Source organism: Sciurus carolinensis, chromosome 4 (genome assembly GCF_902686445.1).
Source record: "Sciurus carolinensis chromosome 4, mSciCar1.2, whole genome shotgun sequence".
In the NCBI taxonomy this organism is placed as follows: Eukaryota; Metazoa; Chordata; class Mammalia; order Rodentia; family Sciuridae; genus Sciurus; species Sciurus carolinensis.
The window spans coordinates 145,138,233-145,152,204 of record NC_062216.1 but is presented as its reverse complement, the minus strand read 5'-3'; the positions used below and the strand labels follow the sequence as shown (position 1 = coordinate 145,152,204).

Genomic DNA, 13,972 nt, shown 5'->3' with positions numbered 1-13,972 from the left:
GCAGTAAGCAGGTTATTTGGTTCTTGGTGGATTACTCTGATCTCCTGAGCTGTGCTTGAACTTGAACTGTAAGCTGGAACAGGGTGCCAGCTTGAGTTGGGTCATCTCACACCAGGGGATTTCCACCTGGGAGTTCACAAAACAGGGGTTCCCTGTCTGATGGCTTGAAGGTTGCTCATTTCATACAAAGCTCATAGATGGCTTCCTGTACCTTACGCTGTAAAAGCAACTTTGTACGTATGAATACATTAAGAATCTTGATACCAGGAAATTATCTGGGAATATCCTGATGCAATCATAAATTTCCTTGGAGGTGTAGGCAGAGGTGTGGTGGTGGAAGCAAGAGGTGGCAAGAGTGTGAGGGGCAGGTTGCAAGTCCTGGAATGCAGGCAGACTCTAGAGGCTGAAAAGGACAGGAAACTATTCCCTGAAACCTCCAGAAGGCATGCAGACCAGCCACCCCATTTTACACTTCTGACTCCCAGAAGTGTGAGTCAACAAATTTGTGCTGTTTCAAGACACTGAGCTTATACCCATTTGTTATAATAGCAATAGGGAAAAAAAATGTAATAATTCTCCCTCTCTTAATATTGGGGAAATTCAAATTTAAAAAAATCACCAAATGTCATTTTGCTCCCATTAGTTGAGCAAATAATTACAAACCTGAGACTAGGATGTATTGTCTAGTTATTTGGAAGTGAAAAATTATTATACATTCTGATGGATATGAAAAGGGTTTAACATGGTGTAGCCATTTTGGAGAGAAAACTCCATGATATTACTCTATTAAATATGTGCCATAAAGAAACTCATACATGTTAAGAAGGAGGTATTTTAAGAATGTTCATACTGGACTTGTTTTTAAGAAAAAATGGAAATAATCAGAGTGCTCATTAATACAAGAAAAGATAAAAGACAATATATCATAAAATGTGAAACTACCGTTTCTTAAACAAATGAGCAACAGATTCACTTATTAACAAAGAGAAAACAAGTCATAAAAGTCTCACTATTCTGTTATTTATGTTATTATATTTATTCCTTTAAAACATGATATATTGCCTATGGCAACCTGAACACTTTGTAAAATAAAATGCTCATGAAAACATTAAATGTAAGAAATAGTGGCTACTTCTGAGAAAATAGAGGAGTGGGTTGGTGACTAACACACAGATTGTTCATCACTATTTTTTTACATTTTAAAAACAAACTGAAGTTTCAATTAAAAATATATGAAAATGTATATTTAGTAAATATATATTTGTTTTATTAACCTCAACTCTTATCTGCATATTGAACTGTTTCATAAATTTAAAACAAAATTAAACTCATCCTCTCTTTTAACACCCAAAACTTCAAAAAATTCTTTAAAAAAGATGTCCCTTCATCAGTTGTCCTAGAATATGGAACTTAAATATGATAAAGAAGGGGATTTTTTATAACCTTAAAAATAGTTTCATACTCTTGTCAAAAGTCATATTTCAACATAGCACAAAACTAAGCCAAAAGCTTTGTATGAATGGTGTAAGAGATGGGAGTTGATTTTCAAATAATGGATGATATAGTAGAAAAATGCCCCAGATTGGTTACTGGAGGCCAGCATTGTGGCTCTGACTTTACTAGACCAAATTATTTGCCACTAGGTAAATCTCCAAACAATTCTTTCTAATGCCAACATTCAGTGACCTAAAGCTCCTTTCTACGCGATACAAGGGAGATCAGAGGAAGGATATGATGTACTTGTCAAAAGAAATAAAAATAACTATTTTTGGAAAAATCTAGTTTGAAGCTATTCCATTAGATTTATGTGGAAATTTATTCCCACTTCCCTGTAATCATACAGCACTTAGGGTTTACTTTTTGAAATACTTTAGAGCCTTTCCAGGGCTAGAATTCAGGTAAAAATGAGAAAACGAGAGTTTTTTTTTCTTTGGCAATGAATATTTTGTTAGCAGATTAAAAATTTAAACTGAAATACTCTGTATTACTGAAAGAGTAACTGTGAGACTTCGGGTTCAATTTAAGTATTTTTCCTTATAATGAAGCTATGTCAATTTAGAAAATGACATAGCTATTTAAAATGCCATTCCATAATCCTCTTTAATTAAAGAAGCAATATACCATCAATCTGCTCTCATTAATGAATTTTTAACCATTATAATCTGAGCGGTATGATATACAGTTTAATTTTTTTCAGAAAGAGTGCAGACTCCTCAGAGATCTGAAGAGAGAGCTTAAGATTCAGGGCTTTAGAAGTGGTAGCTCAGATACAAGCTAAGGAAAAAGAACAAAGAGAAAACAAGAGAGGGAGAGAGAGAGCTGAGGTCAGAATGGTCATGGGAATGTCAGTAATGTGCTGAGGACATGATAGCCACAAGTCATTCACTACTTCCAGTTGAGTCCTCATCAGGTGCTAGGTATATCTTCTTTGTTTGGAGCCATTAAAACTCCATTCTGTGTCTGGGACGTGATGGTATTTCCTATCCTCACATCTGTTTAATCTCCTATGGATTGTATATCATTTGTATTTCCAATTGTGACATTGTTTACTGATTTGGCAAATTCAAATGATAAATGATAAGAGAGGCAGAACAAGGTGAAAGAGATTGGAGTAGTTCAAAGAATTAGGCTATACAACTTTCAAACAAAGGGTCCAGTTTTACAGATGCAAGAATCAGCCAGTAAGCCAGTTAGGTGGCTATAGGTGAGGGATGGAGTACGTTGTCATGATACAATTGTCAATTCCATAATCATCCAATAACAAAAAGCAAAACTAGTCTTACTTCAACAACATTAGAATCAACCAGAAAACTGAAAATCTAGAACAAAGATACTTTCTCCATAGCACAAGAATTTCATGTATTCTTTCATTTCTATCTCTTTTTGTATGACTTTTTTTCCTCTCATTCTTGGGTACCTTTTTCTCCTTGCTCTTTCACTCATGAATCAGTAAGCTTGACATGATGTAGTTCAGACTCAAAACTGATGTCTCTTTTGAAATTCACAAAAGGGATACTGTGAACATCCTATTCTCTCTTTCTTAAGCCCGGTTGAACCAGACACCACCATTCGCGTCATGACCATCATCACTACAATATTAAGTACCTGTTACATGCCACACAATAGGATTCTGTTTAACATGCATTAACTCATTGTTTATGATTTTTTTCATTGTATTTATGATTCTTTGAGGTAGACATTATCTTACTATTTCTATTTGAGGTAGACATGAAAGCTAGAGTGTAATAAAGTAATCTGTTGAAGCTCATAGCTACTCTGCAGAATCTATATTTGAATGTCAGAGGTGAACTTTGAAGACCACGGGCTTCTTCCCCATATTGTGCTATACAACATGTAGGTCAGTAGGAAATACAGTATATAGGTCATTCCGCAAGGGGCAGAACTGTGCTGTATAGTTCTCTTTACTCAATGAGGGTAGTGGAAAGATATTTCCTCAAATTAGGGTACAGCTGAGATAAATCTATGGCTAGATTAACATTTCTTAATTTAAAGAGAAAGTTACATTTAAAGAGGTCAAATTTCTATGGCAGTAGTGGTTGGATACCCAGAGAGCTCATGGCACTCTTGCCTTGATGTAGGCAGCCTGGGATTAAGTTCTCTAAGTGTCTTAACTTTAATTAGACTGCAGTGTAGAAACCAGAATACCAATTTACAGATTTACAGTGGTTCGTGGAGAGTCAAATTATAATCAGAAGACTGTCCGAAGAACAGAATAATTAGCTGTAGGAATCAACAACCTATTAGAATTTGGTCGGTTTCTCCATGAAAAAAATACCCACCATATTAACTGAACATGGAGTTGTCAGGAAGTTTCCTGCAGAATAGATTCTGGGTCATCTTTGTCACTGCTTTTCCTAGACCTTTCTCAGTCACGTTCTAATTGTGCCTGATTTTTCCTTCAGATTGCTTCTACTCTGCCCCATGTGTATTTAATGACAGAAATTATCTTACAAATATATTTTGCTCAAGCCTAAGATTGATTTTGTCTCTTCAAGCAAACTTTCCTTCCCTTTTTATCATGTGTTATATGTTGATCTTATATTTTAACTTGAAGAGGACAATTCAGTTTACCAACATATACATTATTTTACTGAGTTAGTTTCCCTCATTATCTTCAAGTACTACTTGAGTTGTATCTGTTGAGAATATAACAGATAAAGACATAAATTTGAGGGCCAGATGTATATATGTTTGAATGTGTTATTGCTAATTATAGCTACCTAATCTTGCATATCTCAAAACAACTGCCCTAGTTTTCAGAATTACAAAGTGAGAAAAATAATAGTACATATTGTCTTAGGGAGTTGTTAAAGGAATTTAAATAAATTTTCACAGTATCTGAAACTTAATAGAAATATAAGTTTTGATTTGTGATAGATACTGTTATCATTTTATTTAATAGGATCCTTTTTGTTTAAACAAACCACTTACACTTGCAATCTATTCAATGTCATACTAAGGAACAACATCTGAGGAAGGCAAAGAATCTGAAAGTCTGCTCGTATGATGGAAGGCGAGATGGAAGCCTTAGTGAAGGCAAAGCTCATATTATTATCAGAGGAAAAAAGTATTTGCCTTTGCAGATTTCTCTCCCTCAATAAATGTGAGAGCCTTAAAGGATTATGTATTAGTTATCTCTTGTTGAGTAACAAACCATTTCTAAACTTAGCAGTGAAAAAATGGCAAAAGATTATTTTTTGTGATTATGTGAGTTGGCAAGACTCATCTAGATGGCGTCATGTGATGCAGCACTGAGTTGCAGCTGGAGTTTAGCTAAAGCTACAGCATCAAGAGAACATCTGTAGGGTCTCTTGCTATGTGACCTCTCATCATTCAGTAGTGAGTCTGAGTTCTTTAAATCATAGCTCTGGCTTCCAAGAGAGTAAGGCCCACTGTGCAAGCATCTGCTTACATTAAACTTGCTACTAACACTTTGGTCAAAACAAGTCACATGAGCTTAGATTTAATGTGGGAGGAAACTATACAAGACATGAAGACTATAAGGCCTGGTTCACTAGAAGTCACCAACATTATAGTCTACCACAGGCAATGCTTTTTAAAATCAGTTTGCTCTTAGGGACTGCACAGTCTATTTTACATATGTCAGACTTTTCTAGGGAGGCTTAGTTCTGGTCAGCTTTAAGAACTTTCTAATACTTAGAGCGTTCAGATAACCTTGTATAAATGAGATCCAAACAATGAAGATTTCCTCTGTGGCTGGATAACAAATTATTGAAAAGTAATAAAGATGTTAAGTAGTTTCTGTGAACAATGAAGTAAATGAAGACTTTGGTCCCTTTCAATTCTTAGAGTTTAAGACTGAGTTTTTATTGAGCACTTCTAATATTATACACATTCTGTTCTGTAGATGACATAAACACATGTTTGAACCTAGACAAGCTTGTACTAAAATACCACTCTACCATTTACTTGTTATGTTCAGAAACCAACTCACTTGACCTCCCAGTTTCAGCTTCTTCATCTGGAAAGTGGAAATAACAGTATTGTTATTTCAGTGTTGTTGTGTCAAATAGCAATATATTCTCAAAGATTATTTAGAATAATATGTTACTATCACATGTAATTATTCTCAACAATTGTAAGAAATAAGCTCAGGAGCATCCAGTCTAATCAGTGATATTAAAAAAAAAACAGCTTCTATAAATGCTTAGCATTTGAACTTAAAATATTCTGTAAATTAACTTGCAATTTGCAGGGTTGAGATGGAGGTAATGGAGGAGGAATTATCAAGAAATACCTTATGGAACAATATTCAAATTATTTCATTTTATGAGAATGCAATGACTCTGGTGTTGGTAGTATAATCCAAATACTCCTTTAGGATTTTTTCCTCAAATTTCTTAGGGCAATTTTTTGAGAGGTAGAATAAAAGTTCTTTCAATTTCAAAATATTGACTGAGAGGTTCAACATTTGTCTCTTGTTATCTGTCCAAAGCATATTATTAGATTGATAAGGATCCACACAGTACATGTTCCTGACAAGAAAAAAAATATATAGATGGGTATGCACAACCAAAACCCAACGATAGGCCTATAGCAATCTTTTTTTCTCCCAATTGTTTCTATTTCTTTAATAGTCCTTGAGAGATAGACTTTAAAATTAAGTTTTTATTATCCTTCAATATCCCAAGTACATTATTAGAGATGCTGCTGGAGAAAGGATACTGGCTTGTCAACTCGGTCCGTGCAGCAGTCACCTGGGCAATGCATGATAAGATTGATGAAAAGGCTCTTGCTTCAGAAGACTGGTACCACAGAGGAAAATATTGTGGAAGGCTAAGTACTTTTGAGTTCAAGCAGCTTAAAAGCTTTTCATTTTTGATGCCTATTCCCTTCTCTAGCATATCCAGGGATCATTGAGAAGGTGGATTGAAATGCGTTTTGGACTAAAACTCCCTTTTGCATGACTTTTCTTTCTTTGGAAAACTTTGATTTATTTAACCTTTGTTTTCAGGAACGTGCATCTTTGTTTCACATTTCCTAGGTGATAGAATTTTCTCTTTCATGAATCTGTACCATCGGGTTGCATTAGTCACACTGCATTATGTTGCACTAAATCAGGTAACACAATGTGACTATTAATGTTGTGATGTGTAAGAACATGTCTCACTCGGGACTGGGGAAAATGTGATTTTCTGAAAACAGCTGTCTCTGCATTTATTCAATAAAACTTTTCACCTTGGAAACTGTGTTGTTTGCCATCTAAGCATTTTCATTGGCAATTCTGAGATATATTTTAAAGCTTATTTTTTTTCCTTTCATGCCATTAAATATTCATGATGCCACTAAAGCCTTCAATAATGAAATGAATTATGAAGGCAGTTCACAGTGAATTCCTACTTTCTCAGTATTTAAATAAGTCAGACAGAATACCATCAAAATGTTCCATAACAGACCTTTTCATATGATTGATCATGATGAATCAATGAACTTCAGCATTGATCTGGTTGACTGTGGCCACCACATTTCCTTTCTCTAATGGGATGCATGGCAAGAAGGGGAATAGTTTTCACAGACATATTATCTCTCTGCCTTTATAAGATTTATCTTAGTGAACATGCTCCACCAGTAAATCTGTGGCTGTTGCTCTAAGATCCTAAGACATAAGGAAAACAAAGAATAATTCCCCCATCAAGAAAATGTCATACATAGAAATTAACCCTTGATTTCTGTTAGGGGTAAATCAATGTATCCTAGGGAAAGGGATTGATTCTTTGTTTTTGTTAAGAAAGAACCAATATTATCTTTTGTCACTGGTCTACCAATGTACTGTTGAAATTTAATCATTCCCATTTCCATGAATTCTCTTTCCTACTTGTATGAGTGGAAAAGACTGCTAAAATTGGTTGTACAGTATTTTTTTCCTCATTAGACTATATAATCCTGAATTTCACAAATAAGAGTTTTCAGGTTTTTAAATGAACTGTAAATATTAAAATAAGAACCAAGAGCAATGCAGACCAGATTGAATTACAAGTACTGAACAAATAATCATAACAGTGATTATCACACATTATTGGAGGGAATATTAAATGATAATATAATTTTAGAAAAATGTCTTGAAGTTTCTTATATAATTAAATGTACACCTACCATATGTCTTGGTGATTATTTTGTTGTTATTCACCCACAGGAAATGAATGCTTATGCTTATAAAAAGACTTGTAGAAGAATAGTCATAGCCTCTTCATTTATAATAGCCCCAAGCTGGAAAAAATCCCCTAATCTATTAATAGTGGAATGGTTAAGTAATTTGTGGTATATTCACATGCTGGATTATTACTTATTGATAAAATGAAACAAAAGACTCATATTCACAATGACATGAATGAAACTAGAAAGTCTTATACAGGTGGTATGAAGTCTTAACACCAGAGAATACGTATGTCTTCCCTTCCCTATTTTTCCTATTTATTTTTTCTTCTGGTACCTCGCCTGCTGCATCTTCCTGGTATTTAATAGCATTGCTTTATTTTTGTCAAAATAAAATACGCATGATGTAAAAAAATGAATCAGATATTTCAAAGGGCTTCTATTGGGCTTATATGGGCTATCAGCCCACAGCCACATTCTTTCCAATCACTAGTTACATTAATCTGAAGCATTGCTATTAGTTTCTTTGAGTTATTTCTCCTGTTGCTTTCCCTATTTCTGTTAACATTATATTATAATATTATAATGATATAAATTATTTATACTATAAAATATAAATATTATAATATTTTTATTTTGTAATTTTTATGCATTATCTTCTTATAATACAAGATAACTTTGTCCACTTAGGAAATATCCCCTTCCCTCTTATTGTCACTATAGCATTATATATATTTTTCCTGTATGTTAAGTTGGCAGCCCAAGAGACTATACTGATGCCTCTTTTTCTTCTTCCCTCAACCATGGAGACAGTTATCACTGATTCTTGCTTTATATGATGAGGATATTAATGCATTTATCATTTTCTTTTTGGATCATCTATTATAAAATTCTGAATTTCATATATTACTGTGGATGGCAAGTACATTACCTTTTATAGCCACGGTTTTATGGTGATTCCATTTAATTTGTTTATTTACTCATTTGACATAGATTGATTTCTGACTATTATTTTTAGGTGTTCTTTCACAAAGTAGGGAGGGATATGTCAGTAAAAGAAAAAAAAATTCTTAATTTCAGAAATTTTTCTTACTTTTGGGGGGAAAGATAAACCGTGAACAACAAATAAATCAACTGACATGCATCATATGAGATGGTGATAAGTGCTAGGGGAGACAATAACAATAGCAAAGAATAATGAGGTTGGTAAATATATATATAATAAGCGTCCATCAGTTAAAAGTACACAGATGTGCTCCAAAGAAAGAGAAACACCTTAAAGGTGGGAGGCAAAACTATAGTTTCAAATAAAAAGTGCCCATATGGCTTATAGTAAGAAAAGATTTGATTCAAGAATTGAGAGAAGTTCAAAGTTTGGTCAGAAACAGGGATAGAGTTGGAGTTATGCTTAACCTTCCAGGTTTGGGGAAGGAAGATAGGTAGCACTCAAAACTGGGAACTTGGTAAATTCTTGCACAGGATTACCACCCAATACATCATTGTCAGTTCTACTTGGAACAATGGACAGGCTAATGTGAATCACAAAGCAGAAAAGACTTGTATGATGAAACCACAAAAATGATACATTTTTGTCAAAAATGAAAAGTACACCAGTAGCTATCATGGAAAGTTCACCGGAGAAGCTAAACACAATAATTCAAACTTGCAGAAATAATAAAACTATATGAAAAGGCATTGATATAAATATGCATATAGTTCTTTTTCTTTTCACTGACAAGAACTTTTATTTCTTTCTAATGACATTAAACACAACTGCTACAAGGGAAAAACATGATACTGAGGAGGCACCAAAATTTCAGTTTCATAATTGGTCCTGACAACAATGCAAGTAAATCAGGGCCTGTATTAAATGCAAAATTACAGGTTATTTCAGGCTCCTTATTTAGAAGTAAACTATTTAAACAGCACATTTGTACTCTGCTTTGTCAAGACCCCCTGTGGTGAGAACGTTGTCATGGATGAAGACAGTTAGGTAGGCAGTTAAATGAGCATAAAGATTACTCAAATATACAGCATGAATTCCACCTGAAATACCAGACTTAGAGGACAACACTAAGTACAAGAGATTTGCAGCTTTGAAAAGATTAAAACTCCAGATTCTACCCACTACTATCTTTAAGGAAAACATGCCAGATAATGAGTTTTCTTTAACTTTGTTTTTTATATCTTAAATGTACCATGTTAACCACTAGAGAACAGCTCTCTCCTCCCCAAGTCCAACAGATTTAATTAAGCTGCTAAAACTTTAGAAAAACAGAATTATTTGAGTTAAGAGGAAATGTGATTGTCACATTGTCTAGTTAACCTGTCACCATTTAATTTGGAATAGGCGATGCTCCAATTACACATTCAGTCATAAACCCTCCTGTACCAGGACAAGAGCGTGAATCTTAGAGTTTTACCAAAGTAAAAATGCTGTCCTTTCGCTTCTGGGGTTATCTGTGGGACTTAGCTGCAATGGTCGCTATTCTAGCTACATCTAATTTTAACTACACTTTGGTCTCAAAGGTGGATGTTTGGCACGTCTCACTCCATCAGGCTAATTTAGGACATCCTGGAGAAGTGACCAGCACTAAGTAAATGCCAATTATGCCAATTGAAATATAGATTCAGACTACTGCCTTTGCATGGAATTGCTTCATTGCATTCCACTTCCAGAATCTAAACCAAATGTCCAAGGAAAAGAGAATCCTTGATTGGATAAAAACAGTAAACACTTAGGGATATCTATCCAAATTTACTGGAGAATTGAATGATCAGTCTTTTCCCATGTTCATTTCTAAAGTGGGTAGAATGTTTAAGATGGGTTACTCACATACAAAGATGAGGCTGATAAAACAACACAACCAGAGAAAGGCTACAGCAACTATGAACAACTTTCACAGAGTGAACAGCAGTAGAATGAATGCCAGACTGCAAAACTTCCTAAAATAATGTCTAGAGCTGTCTGTAAAGAAAGAATAACAAACTTCTAAGATGTCCATTAAGACAGGTGTGCAAAGTCTGTCAGCTCTGTTTAGAACACCAAACCTTACAACTGGGTAATGCTTTTGTGGACATGCTTAACCCTAATGCCATTAGATCCACTTGAGTACTTACGTGAAACTATACATCTGGGCCTGACCAAAGGAGGAGATGGTAACATTCAGGGTCTAAAGGTACCTGTTAACCAATAATGGAAACAAGAGTACCATTGCAAAGTATCTCCCACAGGATGGAGGCTCCTTGGCTACACCCATAAAGTTAGGAATCAGCAGATAAAACTAAAGACCAACTGACACCTCAATGGCATTGGGCAGCTCTTCAATAAAGAGAGCAAGGAGGCCATTCAAAAGAGGCATATCCATGTCAAACAGGACATACGAACACTGCTTGAAGAATCCTAGAGAGTAGAGTGGTCACTTGGGTGGAAAAAAAAAAAAGGGAAATCCTTGAAGAAGGACAGAAGACAATCACAAGACAACAAGGTATTCAACAGAGGTTAATCAGCATTCTGTCAGAGTTAAGATGTATAAGATTTGTAAACAGTATGTGCAAAATAAGTTTAACAGAATAAAAAGTCAAAAAACAATAATAAAAATTGGACTGGGGCTGTAGCTCAGTGGTACAGTGCTTGCCTAGCACATGTAAAGCCCTGGGTTCTATCCCCAATGCCCCCAACGTGGGAAGAAGAGTAGCTCATAGGTACAGAAAAGAAAGGATTTACATTTTCAATTCATCCTTTCATCAGGATTTTTCTCCTATTTGTCCTACTTAAAATGTCCTGGATTGCCAACTTTAAAATACTGACAGGTATTCAGAGATTCAAATTTAAAAAGACGGATTGTAAAAAGTATCATATATCCATTCGCAAGTCATCAACAATAAATAACACGGGCACACAACCTGGTAAAGAATCTGTTCCTTACAGTAGATTAAAAGATAGACTTCTATGTACAGCTGGGGGTCTTCTTGAGCCTGAGTGTTTTAGCTTCATGTTGGCTTTCAGGAGGCAGCCACCTTCTACTTAAATAAAAAAAATTTAAAAATATATCACCTTAACACTGCTTAGACACAATACACAGACAGGCACACAAAATCAGGAGTGTCTTCATACCAAAAAAAAAAATTAAAGGCAGTAATATGTATTTCCAAAAGGTGATAAGTTCTTTAAGTAAAATTCTTGTGAAAAATAAATTTGAAATATACGAAGCACAAAACAGTACAATAAAATGAGGTGCTGCTCTGGACAGGACCCTGAATAGTGACTTTCATTGCTGATAGGATGAGAAAAAAGGACTGTACAAGTCAGGGAGACGCTGGAACTGATGGTGGCTTAGTTTGTTCCTGTCAACCCACAGATTTAGACTGTATCTTTGCAGAGGTTTCTGTCAGACCCGGGCATAATTTAGCATGGTGAGATCTGAAGGATGCTGCTGATTCATCAAGGCATACAGCTCGCCAGAGGTACCTAGGTTAGAGTTCCCTTCATCTTCTATATGATCAAAGACACTCCTGAGATAAATTTGCTTCTGCTGTTCTAGATCTGATTGTGAAAATGTCAAAACATTAGTCCTGGTTTTCGTTTTAGAACAGGAATGACTTTGCCCAGTCTTCTCTTATGGACTTTCATTTCCCCAGAATCCTTGTGAAGAACTTGTTAGTTTGATGAACTGAAAAAAAAACAGGAATCCTCATTTCACAACTTGATTTGTGATCTACCATTTTTCCAGGATGACCCCATCTTTGGAGTCTCTGAATGGTCTGAGATATGAGATAACACTGGTGTAGATTTCTTACTGTTAGGTGTATTTTTATCAGAGACAGTTTGTTCGAAGTTATTGTTCAAAGGAGAAGAGAACAGGGACCCATCCCAGGCAGAGTTATTGGGGTTGAGCTCTTCAGATTCAATGCAAAGTTCACTCTCATTAGGGCTGAGACCATCTTCTCTCATCCCTTCCTCAAGGGAAGAGGGTTTTTCAGTATCTTTGGATGAATCAAAGCACAGGATCACAAACTGATGAATTAAATGGCACAACAACAGTTACTTTTATAAGATTCTTTTCTAGTGCAAATCATCTGTTTAATGGTTTAGTAGGAATTGGTCCATGACCAACTGATGTACTTAGTTGAGGTAGTTTGAAGAGGCTAGCAGTCTCAGCTACTGGTCTTAAGTTGTATAATAAATTTTTTTCTTGGGGAGTTTCAATTAGACCTTGACACACTTTCCCTCCATTCTCAACATGCCCACCATAATCTTTACACAACCTTTCTTTCAAAGAAAAGCACTCATCTGGTGGGTTGTCATCCTTCAAATCTCATCTGTCCCGACCCGCAGGACATCAACGAGGACGGCAAACCTAAGAGAGAAGGAATGAAGGGACAAGAGACGCAGGGAGAGACAGCAAGACAGGAATTCTGATCAAGCTGCAAATTTTTATTGTTCTCACGGGTATTTATGCTGAGGGAATGAGGGGTATGACGAGGTGCAGCCTGGTTGGTTGTATTCTTCTGCTGGGTTCCTGATAGGGTGCAAATTCGCGCTGGCGGGAAGGTGAAGTTCGCGCCGGCGGGAAAGTGTAGTCCCGGAAGAGAAGCCGTGGGCGCCATAGGCGCCATACTGTCAGAATTATCAGCGGGGGGGAGGGGCGCTGCTGCTTATTGTAAAGGTCAGAATGTTCTCAGAATGAGAACTTCTTGGTCCCTGACACTCCTCAAATTCTTCCTCCATGTAATTGAAATTATCATCATCTTCTTCTCCATCAGACAGCTCCAGCAAGGAGTCATCCAATTCATCCTCATCCAAGGAATTCCAAGAAAATGGGGCAGTGTCTTTAGGCATGAAAGAGGTACCAGAAGACTGTTCTGAGGGTTCTAGTGAGCACGTCATATCTCCAAAAGATGGCGCCTTACTCTGCCCCTGTGCCATTTTATTGCTGCTTCCCCTGCATATAGTTCTTGAAGAGATAAATTTCTCTGCAATAACAACAGGAAGTTACCAAATAAGAATAGGTGATATGTGAAAGAACAAATTACATATGTGTATAATACAAAAATGTACTGGTGTGGAGCAGAGAGGAGGATTAACATGAGACATTTGGTATACTATCCACAGTTAAAGAAAATCATTATATTAAAGATGAAGAAAGTAAATTTCTCAAACAACAAAGATAAAGCAAAATATGAAAGAGAAGAAATAGAAAAGGAACTGATAAAAGCTAGTATGTTTTTAGTAGGCATTTTTAAAACTTAATTTGTAGAATGGGGAGAAGAAATAGTTGAGGAAATTATTTCTTATTTCCAGAAACAAAGATACATATACCCCTTCAGATTGAAA

General features: G+C 35.6%; 1 pseudogene; it reads right to left on the bottom strand.

Annotated features, from left to right (window-relative positions):
* Positions 1-11,906: 11,906 nt before the first annotated feature.
* Positions 11,907-13,525, bottom strand: LOC124981883 (S100P-binding protein-like; annotated as a pseudogene).
* Between the last annotated feature and the right edge of the window lie 447 nt (positions 13,526-13,972).